Source organism: Hydra viridissima, unplaced genomic scaffold (genome assembly GCF_058129835.1).
Source record: "Hydra viridissima isolate aposymbiotic clone 2 unplaced genomic scaffold, HvirCarnegie_v1 scaffold_13, whole genome shotgun sequence".
In the NCBI taxonomy this organism is placed as follows: Eukaryota; Metazoa; Cnidaria; class Hydrozoa; order Anthoathecata; family Hydridae; genus Hydra; species Hydra viridissima.
In genome coordinates, this window is record NW_028324312.1 from 2,249,286 (window position 1) to 2,270,812 (window position 21,527).

The window sequence follows — 21,527 nt, forward strand, 5'->3', positions numbered from 1 at the left end:
AAAATGATTGGTTGCTTAATATTAATCGGATTAAATGTGATATATAAGGCGGTGTTTAGTTCATTTAAATAAGTTCTCTGGAGAAAGTCGGACAGGCCTGCGGAAGCTCTGCTAAAAAATTGTATTGCGGTTTTATTTTTTTATTTATTGTGGTAATAACTTTATTAATGAAAAAAATGTAAAAATGGTATGTCATGTTAAAATAGATATTATGAAATTTGCTAATGAAAATAATTCAAATTCAAGAATTATGGTAAAAGCATGACAATCAAATGGTTGATGATATGTGGTTATAACCAAACAAAATTCATAGAGTACACGTTTTTTTTCTTTTAAAGTTTTTTTTTAACAAAGGGAGGGGAAAGGTGTATATAAATAACACAGGATGGTAATGTAAAAATATATTATATTTAAAAAAATAAAAAAATACAGGGTAATAAAGAATTCTGATTGGTAATAAAAAATTCTGATTGGTAATAAAAAATTCTGATTGGTCATAGAGTGCGCTGTCATGACTGTATCTAAATGGCGATGGCGATGGTAATGTATAAACATTTACACTAAATAATCAGCTAGAAGGTACAAGTATGAAATAGAATAAGAAAAAATAGAATAAGTATGAAATAGAATAAGAAAAAATAGAATAAGTATGAAATAGAATAAGAATACATAAACATTTTATGACAAATATAGTCAAACCGGTTTTTGAGTTAGTTGATGTAAGTTAAGTATTAGGTGATTTAACTTAAGTATTAATTTTGCTATTGGTTAATGTGGCTAATCCGGATTAGCGTAATATGGATATATAGCTCGCAGAATTTATTTCGTTCAGAACAAGACGAACAAAGCCTGCGGAAGCTCTACTAGTATAAGTTAACCATCAGGAAAGTTTTGACAAACTACTTAGATCGCACATCTGTTTAGATACTGGCTTTAAACGAAGTCTAAAGCTTTGTGAAACTAACGAAATAGAAAATTAAAAAAAATGAATTGTAGTGTTAATATTAATAAAATGGAGACTAATTGCGATTCAATATTGAAGTGGCGAGAAACTGCTGTTAGAAAATGGTGAAGAGATTATAAAGGAATTGTTTATTCAAAAAATTGATGTAAGATACATTTAGTTATTTAATTAAAATTTGGGGATGTTTTTTAATTAAACAAAGTTTGCAAATGATAATATTTTTTATAATATATTAGATTGTCAAGTCCAATGTTAATTATAATGATGATAAAGTTGATTTTAATGTGGTTAAAGACGATGAAGACAATGATGTCAATGATGACGATGACAATGAGCAATTGAATTATCACGAAGCCTGCGGAAGCTCTATCAAAATGGATAAAAATATTCAAGCGATAATGAAAATTGTTAAAGAACATAAGACATATAAAGTGTTGTTTTTAAATTTGTGCGAAATGTGTTTGCATAGATTTGATGTGGTAAGTTATGAAATGTATTCAAAAAAAATAATTTACGTAATTTAAAAGTTTTTCTAGATTAATATTTGTTCTTTTTTTTAGATTTTATATAATGTTATTGAAAAAATGTTAACGAAAAGTGATCGTAAACAAGCTTCGATAGATTATAATAATATTTGCGATTATTTTATTGAAAACAATTAAAGTTATGTATATATTGATAAAACTGTTGTAATTAATAAAATAAACCAGTAAAACTTGTTTTATTAATGGCTGATTTAGTGTCGTATATAAACGCAAGTTTGTGTATATTTTACTATAATGAACATGGATAACGATGTGTCTGTATCGAATGAAGTTGTGTGGTGTGAAGAAAAAAAATTTAGTGTCTTTATTAGGGAACATGTTGAAGTGTTATTAAATAATTTGAAATTTGATATCGCCATTTTGGCAACGCGACAGACGTTGAAATGTGAAGAAAATGCTTGGATAAATAACACGACTGAATATTTATATAAAAATAAATGTATTAACGGTATACAGTTTGATTATTTAATGACGCCATTTTTTTATGGTATGAAAATACTTCTTATTATTTAACAAGCGTAGGTTATAAATTTTTTAATAAAGTAAATGGTGATAGCACAATGGTGGAATGGTTTGGTAATGAAACCATTTGGAAATTTGTGTATTGGAATTGTATTAAAAGGAATTTTATACAAAAATGGTATAAAATATTTACATTAAAAATAACCCGAGACTGTTTTACTGTCAATTTAAATGAAAATTGGAATGATATAAAACGTATAAAAGATGGTTTTTGGGAAATAATGAATTCAGGTGAATTTTCATCGTTAACTAGTGTTTTTATAAATACGGTTAGACATTTAAAATTCGGTTTTGACATTTGTCAATGACAAATAACTTTATGGATTACAGATTTCAGTTATATTTGTTATTACCCATGATATCCATCCAGTCGGAATCACGTGACTATTTTGCGACACCAAAACTAACCATATGGAATCGGGGGAAAACTAACTATTCTTTTATACGCGAAGTACTGTTTAAAAAGCACTATGTCCTACAATTACTTTGAAACTTTATCAAAAGAAGCAGCGGAAAGATATCAGCGAAAAATAAATATTTTAGGTGATTTTACTTTATTTTTACATACTCTCTGTTTAAATAAAATAATGCATTAATTGCTGTTTAAATATAATATTGGTTATTTTAGGATTAAGTAAATGTCCATACAAGTTTACAGCAGATTCTTGGAGTGAAGATCCAAGTCAGTGGCCTTCTTTGACTTGCCTTGTCAATGGAACCAAAATTTTACAAAAAATATTGTTGGCTCCCCAGTTTCTCAAATCAACTTATACACTGATGCTGCAAAAGAAAAGCTTTCTAAAAAGAGAATGAGAAAAATGCCTATTTCTCCAACACCTCAAGAAAAAAATGATTTTTTATCAGGAATACAATCTGTGCAGCCCAAAACTGCTGCCCTTCATTTGTTTAAAGATTTTGATAAGGAATTTATTCAAATGGAATCTGTTTTCATACCAGAATTACCAACATCTTTAAGACAATTCATCAAGTTTTTCATGTTAGAATTGAAATGCCACCTGTTTCATTAATTTTAAAGATTTGTGCAGAGAAAAATATACAGATTAAAAGTCCTGCAATAAATTGGGGAACAGTAAATGAAATAAATGCATTGACTTTATGTAAACAGATTCATTCTGACTCAAATGCAATAAGAAATTCAAAACCACTGCCAGATATTTTTATTCATCAAAATTTGAGAGTTGAAAGAATAGGAATTTGTATTGACTTTGAAAAACCATGATATGCAGCATGTCCTGATGGTGCGGTTTATTGTACTTGTTGTGGACATGGAGTTTTAGAAATTAAATGTCCTTTTAGTTTAAAAGACAAGTCATTAAAAGAGGTCGTAGTTAAAGATGCTTTTTGTGTTGGTGTAAACATGAATGGAAACTACTTTTTAAAAAAAGAACACCAATATTTTTTCCAGGTTCAACTTGAAAAGAGAGTTACTGGAGTCAGTTAACTGTGACTTCATGGTGTGGACACCCAGTGAATTTGTTGTATTAAAATATTGACTCCTTATCTTTACCGTTCTTAAAAATATTAACCTAATGTTTTCAGTTCCTTAAATTATATTTGCATTATTGAAGTTGAAATACTAGTTTCTTGTGACCGTTATTTATTTATAGATTATAGAAGGTATGTGTGAGATTTATCAATTATTTAAGAATTATTAGGTTAATATAATTAAGTTATCGTTTTACATTATTTAAAATGCTATTAATTATTAACAAGTTATCATATATTATTTGTTTATTTTATATTTATTTGTTTGTTTAGACAAACATAATTGAAACTAAAATATATTAACTCTATATATATACTTTTTAGAGGCATTATGTGTATAAATACTGTGTTTTTGGATGTAGTGAAAAAAAACATATCTCTAAACTTCACTTTGCGAGACGAAATACATACGGAACGTCATAATGCACATATATTCCTCTTATTCACTAGAGACGGTGAGTCAGTTAGTCGTACTCTTAATCAAGTCAATGAGTTATTTGTAGTAGTTTATCACCTCCGCCTGATTTACCACCTCCCTCCATAGAAAACCTAAAACGAGGTTGCGCTTTCAGATAATAGCTGTTAGAATTGTGCCTAATGCGTCCGTTTCAGCGCAATAAACTTTAGTAACAACAACTAAAAGGAAAGACAAGGTCAACAATTCTAGAAATTAAATTTACTCGGTCATGTTGTGATGTTCCAACTTTATATTTTTAAAAGGTATTTAAAGAAAAACAATAGTGATATAAGTTATATTATAATTTATAATTTTAAATTAACTAATTATGCATTTTTTTTAGAAATACTTTAGAATTTGTTTTATATGTGGGTGATTTATCACCTCCTCCTAGTAAATTACTTATCTTACTTCTGATTTTTCACCTCCTCCCCCCCCCCCCCCTAGTAAATTACTTATCTTACTTCTGACTTATCACCTCCCCCTAGTAGAATAGTGTTAGAAAAGTATTGAGCGATAGTGATAAAAATTATACAACCTACTGATGTATTTTTGTTGTAATTTTTATATAATTTGTTTCTTATGATTTATTATCTCCCTCTAGAAAATTATTTATCTTACTTCTGATTTATCACCTCCCTCCTAGTTGGATAGTGTTACAAGAGAATAGAGCGATAGTGATAAAAATTATACAAGTACAAATTACCTAGTTATGTTTTTTTGTCGTAAATTCTTTAGAATTTGTTTTATATATGGCTGATTTATCACCTCCCCCTAGTAAATTACTTATCTTACTTCTGATTTATCACCTCCCCCTAATAGGATAGTGTTAGAAAAGTATTGAGCGGTAGTGATAAAATTATACAACCTAGTTATGTATTTTTGTTTTAATTTTTTTTATAATTTGTTTTATATGTGGCTGATTTATCACCTGTAACACTTTATATAATATATAATATATATATATATATATGTATATATATATACATATATATATATATATATATATATATATATATATATATATATAAATTTATTTTTTTGAAAAAATTTTTGCTTTATTTTTAGATAATATATATGTTTAGTTCATTCATGTTCAGTTATGATGTTTATGAAACGCAATGCAAACACTGATGAATAAAAAAAAGATTGGATTTATTATCAAAAAATGATTTTAGAATATTAAAGACCCCATAAAAAACAATTTGGTTTGTTGTGCACTACCGATAGCGAATGTTTTCTGTTCTCTCAACGAATTCACTTTTCGGAAATTTACGAATGTTACGATGTGTATTATTATATTAGTTATAAAAAACTTAATATGGTTTTACATAGTTTGTATGGTTTTATATACATTATATTATAGAAAAATATTTTCAAAAATCGTTACATAAAATTAATTGATACAATTTAAGGAAAATAATTATTATTATATTGCCATGATTGTTGTGTAATTTGTTTTCAATAAATTTGATAGAAAATGTAAAAGTAAAGACATTAAAAGATAAATACAAGTGAAAATGAAATCCGTAAGTGTCTTATTTTATACTTGCCTTTTTACTTGCCTTTATACTCGCCTGACAGATCAGGTTTCGGTTCCAACTTTGTTTGAACTCCTAAGTTTTTTTTGACTAAGTTTTCTGACTAAGTAATCCTCAACTTATGGCTCTGGCTCCTAACTTTTTTTCTCCGGCTCGTTTAAATATATTTTAAAAATTTTAACTTAACATTTTACATATGAAAACTTTATAAATTTGTAGTTTGTAACGGGTGATGCGGAAGTTATCGGACAAAATAAAAATGTCAATAACTTATTTATAAATAAAAAAACAAACTATTATTATATTTTTTTAAATTAAAGCATTTATCTTTTAATAAGAATATATTATTTTTTATATGAAAAAACACCACCATCTGCAATTGATCTCAGTTTTGCTTTGACGCCTTTCATATGCGACTGTAAAAAGTTTAAATCAATTTCTTGTAGTTTTAGTTTCATGCGATCAATCAAAACTTGCTCTGTTGAAGCTTGCCAATCTCCCTCGTAAACCTTCTGTGCCAAATGTCCCTAAAAATATTCAATTGGTCGTGCTTGAGGCACATTTGGGGGATTGGATTCTTTATCAACGTAATAGACATATTGGTCCATACAATTTAGAGAATCTTTAGAATAATGAGACCTGCTAAATCTGGTCAAAATAAATAGTGAAAGTCTCCATGATACTTGTGAATAAATGGAAGAGGTCGTTTTTCTAAACATTCATTAATATAGATTGATGAATTGATCGCTACAGCCTTGGAAGTGTGAAACAATGGCTCGGACATACCACGCTCAGATATGGCTATCCACATTAATAATTTTTTTGGAAACTTCTCTTTTCCTATAAATCGAACACTTTCTGGCCATGACTTTTTGTTGTTTGTGTAGTATCCAGAACTTCCAGGCATGTTGTCCCCTGCAAAACAAAAGTATTTTTCGTCATCGATGACTAGAAGTGATTTTGTGTTATAGAGCTGGTTAACTAGTTTCCTGCTTCTTTTCTTTGCCTTTATTAGTTGTTCTATAGTGTATTTTGGAGTCTTTTCACGTTTTCTATATTTAATATTCATTTTTTTAAACTGATGACCAATTGTCGATTGATTAACACCAAATTTAATACCTATTTTTCTCTGACTGAACCCTTTTCGATTGTTGACAAGTCTCGTTAATTCGGCTTTCTTTTCTCTAGTCTAGGATGTCGGGCGACCAGGGTGCTTTCTATCAGAAAACGATTGAACAGTTTCAAGTCTTTTTAGGTTATCATATATTGTACTTCGAGCAAATCCTTTCTTTTCAAAAGATTTTTTTTATATATATTAGGTTTATTTACAAAAAAACATTTTTAGTCACTTTCGAAAAGATTCTCGTTCAGCTGCATTTAACCTCAGTTTGAATAATTGTGTTACAAATAATAAAGTTTATATTTTATAGAACGTTTATGTCTACGCATAAAACCACAAAAACTAATTATTATGCTCAGATAATGAAATTAGGATTTGTCCGATAACTTCCGCATCCCCCTTTAGTTGCTAGTTTGGTAAACCCACGCCTTTATATATACAATAAATACTTTTCATTGTTAAAAAAAAATTAGTTATTAAATATTGGTCAGCATTCTGTCAACGATGGTCAACGTAGAAAAAAAAAATGTATTTCGAAAATGTATTTCGATACTTAACAGAAAAGATTTATCCGGCTGGTTTCACGAAAAATGAAAAACGAAGCCTTAGAGATTTATGTCGAAGTTACTCTGTGCAAGGCAGTTTTTTTTCGGAACATTTAGTTAAATACATATATCGTTCCAAGCTACACAAAAAATTTACTATTTTCGTTAAGATGGAAAGCTGAAACGGAAAGTCACGCTCTGCGGAAATTCATACCTCGCGGATGAAATCTTTTGCGAACAAGAAAAAGTAAAGATATTACAGAACACGGCAGCCCTTTGGGAGGTCATTGTGGCCAGGGCCGCCGTGAGGGGGGGGGGGTCTACTGGGTTGTTTTGTCCGGGGAGCCAGGTCGACAGGGGCGCACAAAGCCGAACATAAATAATTTTTTTTTTCATGTTTATTTAAAAAAAAGATGAAGTACTGGGAAGCAGCGTGGAAAATAAGAAAGCAAAAGCAGCCGGTCAATTTGACCAGCTAAAACATATAATAGACCAGGGGTGGGGAACCTTTCTGAGCTTGGGGGCCGCATAACCCTTAAAAAAATTGTTTGGAGGCCGCACTAATAAATATGCAAATTTGGTGAATAGTAACTCGTACTAATGTTATATTTCTTAAAGCATCTTGTATCACAATATTTCTTAACACATGTATCACAATATTTTTTAATGTATCATGTATCACAAAAGTTATCAATTGCTTTTCTGATTCTGTTTCTTTTGAACCAGAACTTGAATACTTGGCTCTATCTTCGTAGTTTTAAGCTTCAGTTGATCTTCCAGATGCTCATCGGTCAACTGTGACCTTAAACAAGACTTGATAAAAGTCATGTGTGAAAACGTAGATTCACAGCAGTAGGTTGTACCAAAGCAGCTCAGAAGACGCCTGGCAATTTGACGGAGTTTTGGATACTCAACTGCAGTTTTCCAAATTTCCAATGGATCCTTCTTGTTGTCAAAGAGAGATTTTAGGATACTGTCCTCAGAAAGCTCAATCAATTCCATCTGTACATATTCTGGAGCTGTTGAAATTTCAACAAGATTAGGCTGAAAAGCTAATTTCAGTGTTTCATTATGTTCTTCAAAGTCTTTAAACCTGTCATTAAATTCTGCAATCAAAGAATCCAGGACTGTTTCATATCTTGATATATCATTATTTTCCAACCTTTTCTCATTTTTTTGTTCAAGAGTAATTTTTGTGAGCTCTGGGAAATGTTCTGTTGATAAATTTGACTTAGAAATAGCATCTTTGAGAAAAACAAGTTTTTTCTTGAATGCCTGAATCTGCTGCCACTTTTCATAGATTGACTTAGTTTTACCTTGCAATGAAATATTCAGCATGTTATGCTTTGCCATCAGATCGCAGAGGAATGCAGCATCTCTACAAAATTCTGGATTAGAAAGCTCACAGATCTCCTTTTGACTTGTAAAAAACTCCTCAATTTGTTTTCGAAGCTCAAGCAATTTTTGCAGAACTAACCCTTGTGACAGCCAACGAACTTTGGAATAGTAAGGAAGATCCACAGAATATGTTTCTTCATCAGATTGCAGAAGGTTTCGAAACTGTCGATGGCGTGATGTATTTGCCCGTATATAATTTACAATCCCTATAACTTTTTTTAACGTGTCATCCAAAGTAGCAGCTTTTGCACAAAGACTTTGCTGATGGAGAATACAATGAAATGTAATCAGACAATCTGGATCAGGCAATTCTTTTTTCAGGAAAGCAATGAACCCTTCATTATTTCCACGCATAGAAGGAGCTCCATCAGAACAAATGCTGACTAGATTTTTCAACTGAAGTTGAGCCTGACAAATTTTTTCTTTGAAAGCAGCAAATATATCACAGCCTCGTGTTTTTCCTTTTAGTGTTGCTAAGGCAAACAACTCTTCATAACTTTTGAAGTCTGCAGTTATAACCCGAATAAATAACAGAAGTTGGGCAGAATCATTCACATCAGTGGACTCATCTAAAGCAATTGAATAATATGCGTCCTCCATTTGACATATTGAGATTAATTGCTCAGAACTATTTGTAGCAAGCTCATGTTGACGGTCCGTAATTGTTCGCCGAGAAAGCGGAAGCTGCTTATACTTATCCACTTTATTTGGATCCATACATGACACTGCTTCAATGAGGCAAGCCTTCAAGGTTTCAATATCACTATATGGTTTTCCTCCTTTGCCAAGAATGAGAGCAATTTTATAAGTTGCTTCAGTTGCTCTATTTCCATGTTCTTGAACAATTGAAAATGTCTGCTGTTGTTTGCTCTTTTGAGACTTCAGTTTTGCTAATGCATTTTTTCGAGCTTCTCCTCTAATTTTGCATACTTATGATCCTTATGAATGTTTTCATAATGTCTCTTTGCAGTAGCATTCTTCAAAGTAGCAATTGTGAGGTCACACAACAAGCAAAGCGTTTTATCCTTGGTTGGAATCATGAAGTAATCTTCCTCCAACTTTTCATTAAAAGACCGATTTTCCTCTTGCAATGTTCTTGCTTTTTTAGGGAGAACTGACATTTCGACACAAGTTGAAAAATTAGACATTAATAGAAAACCATGATATGCATTATAATACAAAAACTTACAGTCTATTGATTTCTGTCACAAAAAAAAATCCGTACGGTGTTTTTATTTATTCATTTTCTTTTGTTTTGTTGTTATTTCTGTCAATGAATAACTACTGTACCAGCTTTGCCAAGTTAAACAATTTTTTTCCCTTAATTAACATTAGCATTCATACACTTTACTATAACTAAAATGTAAAAATAAAGTAATTTTTTAAATTTCACTTTATTCTCTAAAATATTTTTAAAAACATTTAAGCTCTTATTTTTACGTTTCGGGGCCGCACAAAGAGTGTCTGAGGGCCGCATGCGGCCCCGGGGCCGCAGGTTCCCCGCCCCTGTAATAGACGGTCAATTGCTTTATTTGGCCAGTCAATTTTTTTTAGTTTAAATTTTAAACTTTGTAATGAAGTGCTTCATAATTGGACTTTTTAAATAAAAAAAGTAATTAATGCTTTAAAACTAAGAAATTAGCATTACTTTCAATTTGAAAGTAATGCTAATTTCTTAGTTTTAAAGCATTAATTACTTTTTTTATTGTATTTAAAACTAATGTTTTGAAAGTTTCAAAACATTAGTTTTAAATAAAGCGATTCTTTTTATATAGCGGAAACTCGCAAATAAAGTGAATACTAATGATTAATTTAACAACCCGCTGAAGTAAATGTTTAAAATAACTTTAGTGCACGGAGATTTTCATTCAACTAAAAACTGAGATTTTTTACTTTATTAAAAAAAGAGATAAGATTAAATCCAAGTAGTTTTATATTGATATAAAATATTAAAACAATTTTATTAAATTTATTTCTCTAATTTTTAAAATCTCTTAAATTTGAAACAATTTTGAAACACGTGATATCGATGTGATAGTCTGATAGACCCAATGAAGAAGAAATTCAAACAGTTCTTTGCTTATGAGCGGATGCTGTTTCAAAAAGAATTAAAACATGTCTAGTTTTAAAAAGAAAGATTCTGGTTGTCAAGTAAGAAAGAATGCTGCTCAAAGAACTGCGAATGAGGAAAAGAACAAACGCATTCTCCAAGACAGTGGTATTACAGTTACAAAAAAAGGAGAAGATGAAAGTCCTACTGCTTCAAACTCTTTCCTGCCAAGTCAATCGATTCAAGTAGTAAATAGTTTTCCCCGTGAAAGGATATTTTCCCATTTGATTAATTCAATGTTATATAAATTTTTAACTTATTTTATAGGTAGGAACTGAAAATGATGTCAATGACATTTCTGAAAGCTCGGGAGAGCCCCTATCAAAAATCGGAATGGTAGCTGTGAATGAAGAGAATATTTTGGTAAGTTCTACCTCTTTAAAAGAAATGATGTTAATAAACTTTTCAGCTAATAAAATAAGATTTTTTAAAATTTATTCTCAGGTGTTGCCAACAGAAGAACCCATCGCTACCATTCCTTCCAATGATCCTGCTTTGTGGGCAGCACATCTTTCCAAAGTGGAAAGAGATTCTGTGCTTCTACAGGGGCTTCCTCGAAATCCTTCAGCTTTCCCGAAAGATTCTAATAAGAAGAAGGTTCCTGAATCAATTTTCTACGAAACTTCTCTCAACGGGGAGAAGACATGCCGAGATTGGCTGGTCTGGAGTGTATCTAAGAAATCATTTATTTGCTTTCCGTGTTCTCTGTTTGGAAGCAAACAATCTTTTGGGATCGGACACCAGTCGCACCTTCTAAGATGGAATGATGGAATAAGCTGCAACTGGCACAAGCTACTGAGAAAGTCAAAAGTCACCAGAATAACGCCCAGCATTGAAACTTTTACATAGAATGGAAAACGGCGCTAGAAAGCTTAGAAAATCAAAGCGGAATAGATGCAGCTCTTGAAAACTCGATAAGAAATGAAGCAGCCAGGTGGCTTGAAATTCTACGATGCATCTTAGATGTTACTCTTTTTTTAGCGTCACGAAACCTTAGTTTCAGAGGTAAATCTATTTACAATTATTCTATTGTGATACCGACTATCTTTAAATCTATTTAGCTTATATTTATAAGATTAACTAGATATTTTGGAAATCATTAAATAAAACAAATCCTCCTTTATTCTTTTAAATAAATATGTTATAATATTCATAAATCATAATATAAAATCATCATAGATTCATCATAAAATAAAACAAATGCTTCTTTATTGTTTTAAATAAATCTGTCTTATTATTGTAATTTTTAGGTTCATCAAAAATGATTGGAGAAGACGACAATGGCAACTTTCTAGCTACCCTAGAGCTCTTGGCCAAGCACAACAAGACTCTCCAACTACACTTAGAAGAAGTTTCCCGCTGCCAACAAGAAGGTAACAAAATGAATGCCCATTACTTGGGCTGGAGCACTCAAAATGAATTCATCAAAGAGTGCGGAGGAGTCGTTCACGGTGCCATCATCAACGAAGCTCATATGGCCATCTACTATTCCATTCTTGTGGACGGGACTCCGGACGTCTCTCACACCGAGCAAATCACCTTTGTTCTCCGCTTTGTATACTTTAGTACTGACAAAAGATGGACCGTGAAGGAGCGCTTTCTAAGGGTCGAGAATCTTGAAAAAAAGATAGGTGCTGACATTGCCAAGCTTATTATGGACGTCTTAGAACAAAATGGAATTGATCTCAAAAACTGCAGAGGTCAAGGATATGACAATGGAGCGAACATGTCCGGTATATACAAAAGAGTACAGGCGATTATACTGCAAAAAAATCCTCAAGCTCTCTATATGCCATGCAGCGCTCATAGTCTCAACCTTGCTGGTGTTCATTCTGCTGAATCTTCGGTTGAAGTCAAGAACTACTTTGGCCGAGTCCAGTCACTTTACAATCTTTTCAGTGAAAGCCCTAGTCGGTGGAAAGTCTTGATTGAAACCACTGGTTTGTCCCTTCATCAAACGTCGCAAAACAGATGGAGTGCGCGAATCGAGGCCGTGAAGCCGTTAAACAAGCGATCCAGGGAAATCCTAGAATCTTTGAAAAAGCTCCGCGATTTTGATTTTCGAGTTCATCCTAATGACAACCTTTTGGTATAAAACTCTTCAATCAATCAACTACGCGAGCCTTGCACTCCAATCAGAAATTATCTCCTTGGACGACGAGATGAAACTCATTAAGACTCTTATTGAAGATCTAAATCGACTGAGATCATCTTGGACCAGCATCCTTAATGAGGCACGTTTGATAGCATTTGGTCTTGCTTCTTTTGGTTTTCAATCAGAATTTGTGAAGAAGAGGACGAAAAAAAGGAAGACCTTTCACGAAGAGGTGAGGAACACCGCTCATTTCCATGAAGACGAAGCAAAAGAGTTTGAGGTGAGCGTATTCAATACCGCTCTTGATACTCTTGTTCAGCAGGTCAGCGATAGATTCCAAGCTGCTGAGAAGACGACGAATATGTTTTCGTTCTTGTGGTCATTGAAATCTCTTGTTATGTCAAATGAAGAAGAATCAGAAGAAAGTGTTGAAGCACCTATCCAATTGGAGGAGAAATGCAAGGTCTTGGCACAAATCTACGCGACCGATGTTGAGAGAGAGAAACTTATTGAAGAGGTACGCCACCTCGATGCTCTGAAGCGATCCAATCTTTTTGGTCCAAAAGAATCTCTCACTTCCATGACGTTATTGAATGGAATATACCAGAAAGGACTTCAGCTGCTCTTCGAATCAGTCTGCATTTTGCTGTGCATCTTCAACACCATCCCTGTTTCTGTTGCGGAAGGCGAGAGATCTTTTAGTAAGCTTGCTCTAGTTAAGACAGCTTTAAGGTCTACAATGAGCCAAGAACGACTCACGAATCTTCTGGTTATTTCCATTGAGCATGATCTTGCCAAAAAGCTGTGCTACGGTGAAGTGATTTCCAAATTCGCCATGAGTAAAGCTCGAAAGATCAATTTCCTCTGAAGTTGAAACAACAATAGCTGTTGTATTCTAGACAAATTTTTGCTCTTAACATCCAATAGTGTTTAATGATTGTCTTTGGTCTGTTTCTACCATGTTCTAGTGTCGACTTTATCATTTTATGTATGAGTATATAACCAAGTCAAAAGACCATTGCAATTATCTAGAAATAAACTGTTCCAATGTTCATTAATTAAAACTAAAAAATTCTATATTCTTTTATCCTCTTTGATTTGTTATCAAATGGCTTATTATATGTATTGAACTATGGACCATTAGATCACCTTTCACTTTCAGTAGGGCGCTTGGGAAATTTTGACCCTGGGCGCCGCAAAGGCTCACGGCGGGCTTGATTGTGGCGAAACAAAATCAAAATAAAAAATTATGGAAAAATACTTTTGGCCAAACATGACAAAGGATATTGTAAAATGGGTAGGTAATGAGCAATTAACAAAACAAATCAATTAAAACTCTGAAACTGAATAAAAGTTGCAACTTTCTTAACAGGTAAAACAATGCTAAGTGTGTCAAACATCTGGTACACTTCTTTCATCAATAGAGCCCAATAAAGGTAATAATGCTTTCTATAAGTATAATAAAAACTCTATCTCTCTATATCTATCTATCTTTCTATCTATCTAAATATATATATATATATATATATATATATATATATATATATATATATATATATATATATATATATATATATATATATATATATATATATATATTAAAACATTCTATATTCATTTAGACTAATGCAGTTACAAATTAAAGAATACTTTTCTTTTTATTAATTATTATTTAAATAATAATTAATATTCTATAATGCTACAGTAATACTTTTTCAATCTAGAAACAGTTTATATTTATTATACAATAGTGTAAATTTAATATATTTTCTAGATGTTCGCTAACATAGAAAAAAAAAATGAAACAATAACATCATTCTGTGTTGGTCTATATGTAAATATTTTAGACAACTCGAGTATGGGTAATTGTCGGTATTGATTTTGCAGGACCCTTTACTGAAACAACAATGGGCAACAAATGGCCGGTTGCATATGCTTTACTAAATAAAGAAGCTGTCACCGTTGCAAAAGCAATTATTCAGTTAGTTACAACTTTTGGATTTCCTTCGGCAATACTTTCATACAACGGAACTGAGTTTTGCAACCAGGTAAAAAGATATGGTCATGTTTCGAAAAACTCAATGGGTCCGTTCATTAATTATGCTGCTCATAATTTTTTAGTTAAACGACGAAATATGCAAAACACTGGGCATTGAAAGAAGAAAAACAGCTGTTTATCACCCACAAACAAACGGGCAGGATGAAAACACCAATAAAAATATAAAAAGGTAACAGTATTTTTCGCTCTGGGCGAGGACCGCATAATGATGTTTAGTGGTGATTTGAGCTGTGATGTTTATATTAAACGGATTTTAGAAGTGTAACTAAGGTTTTTTTTGTTCTATCACATATACTCTATTAATGATGGTTTCATACTTACTGATTAATTCAAAATTAATTTATCAAATATATATTTAGTATATATTATAATCTATGTATATTGTAATGAGTGCATGTAATGTCATAGTATGTATATTACAATTTTATTTTGCATTTCTTCACTTTCGTTAAATGTAAATGCGTTTTCCACTGTAGAAAATTAAGAAAACTGGTTAATGAAATTCAAACAAATTGGGACGAATATCTTGATGTTATTTTATACCCACTGCGAGTGGAGAGGCAATGATCTACGAAAGTATCCCCGTTGGAAATAATGTTTGGTGGTCGGTCACCTGTTTGTACTAGTGACTTTGATGAAGTAAAACTATTTTTTAATAAAAATCCATGCATTAAAAATGTTTGCATTAATTAGACTGGATCAATAACGAGTTTATTTATCAATTTAGAACAAAACATTAGTGGCAGCAACAGTTGAAGATATAACGAGAGAAACGGAAGAAAGGAAACTTAAAATTAAAAATCTCACTAGTTTGGTTTATAAGGTTCGATTGCAATGACCTTATCTTATCTTATATATATAAGACACACACACACACACACACACACACACACACACACACACACACACACACACACACACACACACAGAAATACAATACAGATATACCTAAATACCACCATTCAATACAGATATATATAAATACCACCAATGAGCTTTAATAGCTAATAATTGATAATGAAGGAATTTAAAAAGTTAGAAATTTTTTGTTTTCTTTTAGAACATTACAGATGCTCAAAACAAACAAAAGCTGGAATACGATAAAAGATTATTAAAATGTAAAAAAATAGTAGAGGAGCCCATTGGTGTCGAAGATAAAATATTACTACTTGACATAAGAGGTCGACGATCAAAAAGCGCGGCATATAAACCACGCTTTAAGGGGCCGTTTACTGTATCCAATGTAACGCAATGTGGGAACTTTAGGTTAAAAGACGAGAACGGCATGCAAATACCGTGATCGCACAACAAAATACATATCAAAAAATTTGGATGAATACAAACATTACTAAATTTAATAATACTAATTTATCCAATGTAGGGTTTATATTGCTGCTTTATGAAATCCTTCTAAACCAAATATTTTTATTATGTTTTTGTACAGTCGCTCTTATGTCTTGTCTAATCTGTTTTATCTAAATTTTGAATAAAAAAAATGAGCCTCTATAAAACCAAAGATTCAAATGCAGGAATTTCATAAAGTTACCCCGGAGTTTCCCAAACATAATGTAGAAATTAAAATAGATTAGAAGCAACGAAAGAGTGGATGTATTAATTTTTAATGAAAACATTTTTTTTTACTAGAGTGTGACAGTTGATGCTACTTTTTATACTTGGATTAGCAATGTATATAAAAGAGGATTTAAATGCTTTATTGGTTGAAGATGCTGGTTTCAGAGGTGGTATTACTGTTTTTGACAACGTTTTACTTTTTTGATCTGCAGTATCCAGACGAATTGCGAGTAATGTTTTCGTTACTTGAAAAAGTTTGCGGCATTCCAGAAACAATTAATAGTTTAATCGCAAATGATTTTATTAGACAACTGAACATATAGTTAAATTTATAAATCATCAAGATGCAATTTAGTTTTTTTTTTGATAGCATTTTTAGTTTTCTATGGGGTTTTATTTGATTTTGACTTATTTTTATTTTGATATATTATCTGGGTTATGTAATAAAAAATAAAAAAGTTAAATATTTTTAGTAAAAAGTGTAATCATTCATTTTATAAAATTTGTGTTTTTTTTTTTTATTTTAGTTTGTTTCTTTCTTTTAGGATAACAACTAAACAAATATAAAGTTCCATTTTTCAAGTTTTAACTGATCACTCTTTACGTTTATGCATCTTTTGTTGTGGTGGTTTATATTTTATTGATAGTTAGTACATGCATTTTCTTGATGCTATATATCTATATTTTGATTGCGTTCGCACTTGTACTTTATACGAGAATTAAAATATATATTAGTACATTAAGTAAACGTACATTAGTAGTTATATAATACAGTAAGGAAGTTTTACTCAATCCGCTCTCTTAAAATAGAGAAATACTCTCTATTATTCTTACAGGCATTTAATATTTTATTTCTTTATTAGAGGTAAGAGTCAGACATTCTTATTTTCTCTAGTAAAAGTGTAAAAAATTAATAATTGTATGTTTGATGTTAGCTATAGGCGTCAACACCTCTGGACCAATCAATACCAAACTTAGCACAGGCACTAAGTAGGCCTGAGCGGTGGTTTTAACCAGGTTTGGGCCACCAGCGGCCCCTCCTAACCCTAACCCTGAGAAACCTGCGCGAAGCGCCGGGTAATCCAGCTTGATTATATTAAGAAAATTATTACCTATTAATTTCCTTGTTTTAAGGCAAGAATTTTGCTTAAAAATTCGTTCCTTATTTTAAAGGATACTTTTCTAATGTCATATTTCAACTGGGCAAATAACCAACAAATTTTAAAACAACACATGTTAACTTTTTTTTTCTTAATTCAAACACTTAATATTATACTGATTATAAAAATTAATAATGTAAGATGGTAGCTTGTTGCTATGGTAACCGATGAAAATAGCTGAAAAATATCAAAAAAAACTGGGTTTATGCTGTAAAAAAGGAAGGAAGAATTAGTAAATAAGTGATAATGTAACTTAGCAAAACTGTTCTAAATGTGTAAATTTTTAAAAATAGTATATATGATGAGTCTTAATAGATGAAACACAGTGCATAGTTCTCATAATAAATGATGAGTCTTTATAGATTAAACACGGTGTAAAGTGAAAAAAATTTGTTAAATGATTTTCTACTAATTTATCTGTAATTTTATTAATGATATTTTTATTTTATTAAAATTTAAGAAAAACTTTTACTTATAATAAGGTTACGATGATGTTCCGGTCCCCCCTCTGGCCCTGTAGGCACCCCTTTCATTTATAGTTTATGTGCACTTGTAGCCTAATCTTACATCTATATATAGATACCGAGATAGAGGCATTTAGTTAAGATTTGTCAATATTATAAAAATTTAAGTGAAAAAAAGTGAAATTTCGGAACCAATTTCTTTAATAAATCCATATTTCAAAAATTTGATACTTGAACCGGCAAAACTTATTTTGGTAATACTGCAGTTAAGCGGCGTAAAATAATTTTTAATTTTCGCTTGATTAAACTCTGCGAATTAATCTGAAAGTAACGTTACGAAACGTGAAAGAAAACCACATTCGAAATATGGAAAAATTCGAAATGTATAAAAAGAAAAGAAAAGAAAAGCCGCATACAAAAGATAAGTAAAAGTAATAGTCACTGTTGAATTTTCTTATTTTCTCATTTCTATTTCTTATATATTATATGCATATTGTATTTATATACACAAAAATTAATTTTATGAATTAGTTCTGCACTGAAAAAATCGTTTATATTAAGTAAATAGTTATTCTTAGTTAACATGGTAAATCTTCGTTTAGATGGCTATGCAACGTGTTGGTCGTGGGAGACCAAGTGCTCCAACAACTATTGTTGGTGAAGATGAAATCCTGGCTGAACCACGCGTGTTGTAAGAAAATTGGTGTTTAATGGAGCTTGGTTACTCTATTAAACACCCATTATCTGCTTTACAGTGGCTAGCAAAGCGCAGATTGATAAAAAATAGTATGTACTGTGATACGTGCCAACGTCAGTTTGGGCTAAACGCATATCAAGATGCCACAGATGGTTACCGGTGGTATTGTAAAGGTTGCAAACAGCGGCGAAGTGTAAGAGAGGAATCCTTCTTCAGTCAAAGTAGGTTGACTCTTCAAAAGTTGATTTGTTGTATTTATGGCTGGAGTCGCATAATGTCACAGAGCGATATACAATATGAAGCCTGTATGAAAGACGCTAGCCATACATTAGGTGATTGGGGAAACTTTTGCCGAGATGTCTGCGAAGTTTACCTGGAAACAAATCCAACACTTATAGCGGGTATTAATGCTGACGGGACACCAATTATAGTCGAAATAGACGAATCTAAATTCTTTCACCGTATATCATCGTGGGCAGTGGCGCCCAGGTCATTGGGTATTTGGTGGAATTGAGAGTCACGCAAGTGCTTCTTAGTTGAAGTTCCAGATCGGAGTGCACAAACTCTCAAAAACCTTACATAAAGGTTTATTTTGCCAGGAAGTCATATCGTTTCCGATGGCTGGGCTTCTTATGCTGGTTTAGATAACTTCCAAGATGGGACATATTCTCATTCAGTTGTCGTGAATGAACGCAATTTTGTTAATCCCCTTGATAGCGATGTTCATACACAAAACGTCGAAAACCTTTGAATGCGTGTCGAGCGTAAACTTCGACAGCAGTTTGGTACGCGTGAAGACTTGTTTACATCACATCTTCATGAATTTATCTGGCGTCAAACATTTAAAGATTTTCCTATATTTTTGGCATTTCTATCTTGTTTGTCTCGTCAGTATCCTCTGTAATTGATAAATAGCACGGCTATTTTCACAGCCACATATATTTTAAAAATATATTGACAAGAATATTAATTGTAGTATCCTATATTCTATAATTCTAATAAGAAGTTTATCTAAAACAAACTATAATTATACAATCATAAAATATAAAAGGGTAAAGCTACAGTTAAGCGGCCTAAAATAAATTTAAATTTTCGCTTTTAAAAATACGGTGGAGAGTTTGAATGCATTTAATTAGAACAAAAGTATGCACGCATGAGTGATTTCAAAAAAGAAATAAATTTTAGAAGTGGAATTAAATAAAGTTTAGAAGAAGTGGAATAAAAATAGTACAGCGCGCTTGATTTTAAATTACTATATCTTAAATTTCTATAAAACTTAAAAAATTGTCAGGTAAACACTTGCTATTATAATACGGCTATTTTCATAGCCACATGTCTCTTAAAAACACATCAGCATGAACAATTATCATTTAAACTTATATTCTTTAACTATTACAAACAACTTTAGTAAATAAATAATCAAAAATAAATCTCCGCATAACATATTAAAGTAACAAAGTAAAAACAATATCATAAAAATCACATAATAACAATAGAAAATGTTATATAAAAATTATACAGTTCCAAATTCAAAAAAAAAAAAAACTAAAAAAACTACTTTGAAATTTATCTACTTTGGTTTTATCTACTATTCAATGATGCTTTTAGTCTCCACGAACGAGAGCGCAAAAAGCGAAAATGTAAATTTATATTAGGCCGCTTAACTGTAGCTTTACCTATAAAAGTTTAAATTTCTTTATATATTTAATAATTTAATAAGTAAATGTTAACAATGTAAATGATAAAAAAATTAAATATCAACAATAAAAACAAAAAACAAAAATATTTAACAAAAACGTATTTAAAAGATAACTACTTTGAAATTTGTCTACTTTGGTTTTTATACTTATGTAAAAACCTTTAACCTCTGCGAGCGAGAGCGATAAAAGCAAAAATATTAAATTATTTTACGTTGCTTAACTGCAGTATCACCCATATTTTATAATTATTCGATCATATAGACTCTTTCACCATAGTTGGGGAGGTCTTTGATGTTATATAACATTAATAATATAGATTAACAATAAATAATATAGATTGATGTTAGTCAACTTCGGGTTTTTATTTCGGGTTTTTATTGGAACTAATATCCTAAGTATCTTGTACAGGGGTTGTATTTTGGTGAAGTCGGATTTTTTTTTTCGGGCTTTATTTCGGGTTTTAATTTTCGAACTTAACCTTTTCGCTCAGCTAAATTTCCTAGGTTTGACAACACTGCCCAACAGTGATTTTGTATCGGAATCAAAATTAGTTATTTCTTATGTATTTCCATCTGTTGAATTCGCAAATGACTTTAATAATTACATATTAGCTCTAGTTTAAAAAATAAAATCAAAAATTTTCTCCTAAGGCAAGGGTTGAATTAAGTGATCGCAAAATGAAAAATCCGGAAAAATATCTGGTCTTCAAAATTTTTGTTTTTGCAAAACCGTTTACGTTGTTTTAAAGAGACGAAGCAACTTAAATTTGTTAGCGAAAAACTTATAAAATATAAAATAATACAGTCGACTCTCGATATCTCGAACAGTAAGGGGACCGGAAAAAAAGTTCGAGATATCGAGATTTCGAGATATCAAGAAAAGGGTTGAAAATAAATAAAATTGCCCGACTTTCATTAAAACAAGTTATTTTTCTGACAAAAATCACTAAATATCAAAAACTATCTGTTATCTGATATTGCTTTAAATTATCCATCTTTTTCATCTTCATTAAATTCTCAAGTTTTAGTGCTAGGGATTGTATTTCATTTCCGTATTTTGAGCTGTATAGCGA

The 21,527-nt window shown here is 31.2% G+C and overlaps 1 protein-coding gene and 5 pseudogenes across 3 annotated transcripts in view; 5 read left to right on the top strand and 1 right to left on the bottom strand.

Moving 5' to 3' along the window:
• LOC149880014 (uncharacterized) overlaps positions 1–21,527 on the bottom strand; it is a 182,187-nt gene that overhangs the window by 153,294 nt on the left and 7,366 nt on the right. The window lies entirely within an intron of this gene.
• LOC149880029 (uncharacterized) lies at positions 185–3,665 on the top strand (annotated as a pseudogene).
• On the top strand, positions 10,714–11,811 carry LOC149880030 (zinc finger MYM-type protein 5-like; annotated as a pseudogene). The gene is made up of 3 exons (XR_016446113.1): positions 10,714–10,893; positions 10,976–11,071; positions 11,153–11,811. The product of XR_016446113.1 is annotated as a zinc finger MYM-type protein 5-like (transcript).
• LOC149880031 (zinc finger MYM-type protein 1-like) lies at positions 11,609–13,772 on the top strand (annotated as a pseudogene). The gene is made up of 2 exons (XR_016446378.1): positions 11,609–11,713; positions 11,959–13,772. The product of XR_016446378.1 is annotated as a zinc finger MYM-type protein 1-like (transcript).
• LOC149880032 (uncharacterized) lies at positions 15,272–16,198 on the top strand (annotated as a pseudogene).
• LOC149880033 (uncharacterized) lies at positions 18,661–19,659 on the top strand (annotated as a pseudogene).